A 5,748-nucleotide genomic window follows, 5' to 3' on the forward strand; every position below is an offset into this window, starting at 1 on the left:
AAGTTAGGTTTTTACTTAGAAAAATAGGGGTAAATAATAAGGTAACCACAAAAAGGAATATCAATTCCATAACTCAAGACAAAAGCCAAGAAAAACGTAACGACTCAACTAACATAAAGTTAAACATTATGAAAATGAGGATCTCACAATCTACTAAGAAAACCATCTCAGCACAAAAAAGTATGTGGAAAAATGAAATGGCCAACAACCCACATGAAAAGGCATCAAAATGACAGCACTAAAAACTTATTTATCTATAATTACACTGAATGTAAATGGACTAAATGCACCAATAAAGAGACAGAGAGTCACGGACTGGATAAAGAAACACGATCCATCTATATGCTGCCTACAAGAGACACACCTTAGACTTAGAGACACAAACAAACTAAAACTCAAAGGATGGAAAAAAATATATCAAGCAAATAATAAGCAAAAAAGAAGAGGAGTAGCAATATTAATTTCTGACAAAATAGACTTTAGACTTAAATCCACCACAAAGGATAAAGAAGGACACTATATAATGATAAAAGGGACAATTGGTCAGGAAGACATAACCATATTAAATATTTACGCAGCTAATGACAGGGCTGCAAGATACATGAATCAAATTTTAACAGAATTGAAAAGTGAGATAGACACCTCCACATTTATAGTAGGAGACTTCAACACACCACTTTCGGAGAAGGACAGGACATCCAGTAAGAAGCTCAACAGAGACACGGAAGACCTACTTACAACAATCAACCAACTTGACCTCATTGACTTATACAGAACTCTCCACCCAACTGCTGCAAAGTATACTTTTTTTCTAGCACACATGGAACATTCTCTAGAATAGACCACATATTAGGTCATAAAACAAATCTTTGCAGAATCCAAAACATCGAAATATTACAAAGCATCTTCTGAGACCACAAGGCAATGAAGCTAGAAATCAATAACAGAAAAACTAGGGAAAAGAAATCAAATACTTGGAAACTGAACAATACCCTCCTGAAAAAAGACTGGGTTATAGAAGACATCAAGGCGGGAATAAGGAAATTCTTAGAAAGCAACGAGAATGAAAATACTTCCTATCAAAACCTCTGGGACACAGCAAAAGCAGTGCTCAGAGGTCAATTTATATCGATAAATGCACACATACAAAAAGAAGAAAGAGCCAAAATCAGAGAACTGTCCCGACAACTTGAACAAATAGAAACTGAGCAACAAAAGAACCCATCAGGCACCAGAAGAAAACAAATAATAAAAATTAGAGCTGAGCCCTCTCCTCGGCTGTGGTCTCGGCTGTTTGCTATCGCCGACCTTCGCCCACCGTCTCTACTGCCGCCGAAATGTCTACAGGTGTGCCTGCAGGTTCAAGCGCTGCCTCTGGCAGTAATCGAAGACTGCAGCAGACACAAAACCAAGTGGATGAGGTGGTGGACATCATGCGTGTCAACGTGGACAAGGTATTGGAAAGAGATCAAAAGCTTTCTGAGCTAGACGATCGTGCAGACACGCTGCAGGCAGGAGCATCCCAGTTTGAAACAAGTGCTGCCAAGTTGAAGAGGAAATATTGATGGAAGAATTGCACGATGTGGGCAATTGGGATTACCATTGTGGTTATCTTCTTCATCATCATCATCGTGTGGAGTCTTTCTCCATGAATATCCTGTGAAACACAAGTCTGCTGTCCAAGAAGCCTCTCTAAGACTTTTGACTTACAACCTGCTATGTTATCAAGCTTATCTACTGTTATTTCTAAAATGATTATTTTTTGGTTAGTTAATATAAACTTTGATTTCTATGAAATGTGCCTCTGTTTTTTTAATATGCACTCGAAACTAGAACTGTGGTCGGTCCAGCCCACATTTTGTACAGTGTCCTTACAAATTTACATACGGGCTGATGAAGAGGACTTCTAAAGTTGCAAAGTGTTATAATCTACAAGAAACGTTGTCACTGATTAATTCCTGTTGATTCCAGTTAAGGGAGTGTGTTCCAAGTTAGCTGCCCTCTTCAGATGATATTGTCTTCAGAGCCACATCTTAAACCTTTGTGTAATCAGATTTCCGACTTGTGCCTTCCTGAAAGAACACTACTACCTAGTCTAAATCTGGGAAAGGAACAGGCCGTGCCTTATTTTGATATTTTTCTGAGTCCCTCTAAAAGAACCCACTACTGTTTATAAGCATTACTGGTGTTTTTGTTGAATTTAAAATAAGATGCTGGTAAAGGACTTTTGCTCTTATATTAGATATGAAGATGTTTATCTTATTATTCTGTATGACTTGCTAAAAAATAGTATTTTAGTCAGAAATAATAACACCTTTAAAAGCACTGTTTCTACAGAACTATGGCTATGACCAAAGTTTCTATTTTGCCAAAAAGTTAAATCCCAGTAAATGTCCTGTAAGTCTGTTCCTGACAGATAAATGCAGAAAAGTGCCAAATGGAACTCAGGGTGCCCTTCAAAATTAAAACTGTAATATTGTGCCAAAGCCTCTACGTCTTGGCAGGCCATCCTTGCCTTTGAGATGCTGTAGATGATGTGACTGCCCTTCCAATTCAGCGTTTTCCCAGGAGCTGGAGGAGGTTTGTGCCAGATTCTATCCGTCTCATACCATAGATAGGCAGTGTTATCCAGCAGTTTGCAGATTATTGGCTGTGGGCTCCAAGAATTACATGAGAAACAACTCTGTAGCTTCAAGTAAGACCCTCTATGCATTTGATCCCTATCTGGCCCAATCCTCTTAGACAGTTGCTTTTTGGAGTTTGTTTCCTATTTTTACTCCATGTTCCACTTCCTGAATCAGTCTTCTAAATTACGCTTTCAATTAGGCATCGGTCAGGAGTGGATGGTTTTTACAGAGGATAGCTAACCAGAGACCCTGATGTGATAAACTGTTTGCACAGGGTGCTGCTTGGTAATAGCTGCTGCCATTTGAGAGCCTTTGTTGTGCACCGTGAGACTTCCAACCTCAGGGCATGCAGCTTAAAGACCGGAGTGCAGGTATGAAGGAAAACAGGCAAGGGGGCACAAGGGAGCCACACAGAGGTTCACCACTCTGTGGCCTATTGTTATTGGAATGTTCTAAAATTCTTATTCATAAGCTATTATGTGACTTAAAAGCAAGAACAGCTGAGGTGTCCCAGGACACTGCTTCCATTTCTTTAATACCTGTCCCCTAACATCACTAAAATGATGTAATGTTGAAGACTTGCCTTACAGTGAGAGCAGGGAGCAGCTGTCAGTGTTGGGACATTAGCTGTCGTCAGCACAGGGTCTCTGGCCAGGTCTGACTCTGAACTGTGGTGCTCTCTCGGTGGCCTCAATGTTGAGTCCCATGTAACCCACTGGCTCCTGCGTTAACCTAGGATACCTCGCTTGTACCTGTGCACTTAGCTGGGAACTTTCCCGTTATAATGGACTGAATAAAGTGTTTATAAACATAAAAAAAAAAAAATTAGAGCTGAACTAAATGAATTAGAGAACAGAAAAACAATTGAAAGAATTAACAAAGCCAAAAGCTGGTTCTTTGAAAAAATTAACAAAATTGATAAACCATTGGCTAGACTGACTAAAGAAAAACAGGAAAGGAAACAAATAACCCGAATAAGAAACGAGAAGGACCACATCACAACAGAACCAAATGAAATTAAAAGAATCATTTCAGATTACTACGAAAAATTGTACTCTAACAAATTTGAAAACCTAGAAGAAATGGATAAATTCTTGGAACAATACTACCTACCTAAACTAACACATTCAGAAGTAGAACAACTAAATAGACCCATAACAAAAAAAGCGATAGAAACGGTAATCAAAAAACTCCCAACAAAAAAAAGTCCTGGCCCAGACGGCTTCACTGCAGAGTTCTACCAAACCTTCAGAGAAGACTTAACACCACTACTACTGAAGGTATTTCAAAGCATAGAAAATGACGGAATACTACCCAACTCATTCTATGAAGCTACCATCTCCCTGATACCAAAACCAGGTAAAGACATTACAAAAAAAGAAAATTATAGACCTATATCCCTCACGAACATAGATGCAAAAATCCTCAACAAAATTCTAGCCAATAGAATCCAACAACACATCAAAAAAATAATTCACCATGATCAAGTAGGATTTATACCAGGTATGCAAGGCTGGTTTAATATCAGAAAAACCATTAATGTAACCCATCACATAAATAAAACAAAGATAAAAACCACATGATCTTATCAATAGATGCAGAAAAGGCATTTGACCAAGTTCAACACCCATTTATGATAAAAACTCTTACCAAAATAGGAATTGAAGGAAAATTCCTCAACATAATAAAGGGCATCTATGCAAAGCCAACAGCCAATATCACTCTAAATGGAGAGAACCTGAAAGCATTTCCCTTGAGAACGGGAACCAGACAAGGATGCCCTTTATCAACGCTCTTATTCAACATCGTACTTGAAGTCCTAGCCAGGGCAATTAGGCTAGACAAAGAAATAAAGGGTATCCAGATTGGCAAGGAGGAAGTAAAGCTATCACTATTTGCAGATGACATGATCGTATACATGGAAAACCCTAAGGAATCCTCCAGAAAACTACTGAAACTAATAGAAGAGTTTGGCAGAGTCTCAGGTTATAAAATAAACATACAAAAATCACTTGGATTCCTCTACATCAACAAAAAGAACACCGAAGAGGAAATAACCAAATCAATACCATTCACAGTAGCCCCCAAGAAGATAAAATACTTAGGAATAAATCTTACCAAGGATGTAAAAGACCTATACAAAGAAAACTATAAAACTCTGCTACAAGAAATTCAAAAGGACATACTTAAGTGGAAAAACATACCCTGCTCATGGATAGGAAGACTTAACATAGTAAAAATGTCTATTCTACCAAAAGCCATCTATACATATAACGCACTTCCAATCCAAATACCAATGTCATATTTTAAGGGGATAGAGAAACAAATCACTAATTTCATATGGAAGGGAAAGAACCCCTGGATAAGCAAAGCATTACTGAAAAAGAAGAAGAAAGTGGGAGGCCTCACTCTACCTGATTTCAGAACCTATTATAGAGCTACAGTAGTCAAAATAGCCTGGTACTGGTACAACAACAGGCACACAGACCAATGGAACAGAATTGAGAATCCAGATATAAATCCATCCATGTATGAGCAGCTGATATTTGACAAAGGACCAGTGTCAGTCAATTGGGGAAATGATAGTCTTTTTAACAAATGGTGCTGGCATAACTGGATATCCATTTGCAAAAGAATGAAACAGGACCCATACCTCACACCATGCACAAAAACTAACTCCAAGTGGATCAAAGACCTAAACATAAAGACTAAAACGATAAAGATCATGGAAGAAAAAATAGGATCTACCCTAGGAGCCCTAATACAGGGCATAAACAAAATACAAAACATTACCAAAAAGGATGAAGAGAAACCAGATAACTGGGAGCTCCTAAAAATCAAACACCTATGCTCATCTAAAGACTTCACCAAAAGAGTAAAAAGACCACCTACAGACTGGGAAAGAATATTCAGCTATGACATCTCAGACCAGCGCCTGATCTCTAAAATCTACATGATTCTGTCAAAACTCAACCACAAAAAGACAAACAACCCAATCAAAAAGTGGGCAAAAGATATGAACACACATTTCACTAAAGAAGATATTCAGGCAGCCAACAGACACATGAGAAAATGCTCCCGATCATTAGCCATTAGAGAAATGCAAATTAAAACTACGATG

At 38.2% G+C, this 5,748-nt stretch overlaps 1 pseudogene; it reads left to right on the forward strand.

Annotated features, from left to right (window-relative positions):
* The first annotated feature begins 1,252 nt into the window (after positions 1–1,252).
* Positions 1,253–3,452, forward strand: LOC100672603 (vesicle-associated membrane protein 3-like; annotated as a pseudogene).
* Positions 3,453–5,748: the final 2,296 nt, after the last annotated feature.

The sequence above is a fragment of the Loxodonta africana genome, chromosome 2 (genome assembly GCF_030014295.1).
Source record: "Loxodonta africana isolate mLoxAfr1 chromosome 2, mLoxAfr1.hap2, whole genome shotgun sequence".
In the NCBI taxonomy this organism is placed as follows: Eukaryota; Metazoa; Chordata; class Mammalia; order Proboscidea; family Elephantidae; genus Loxodonta; species Loxodonta africana.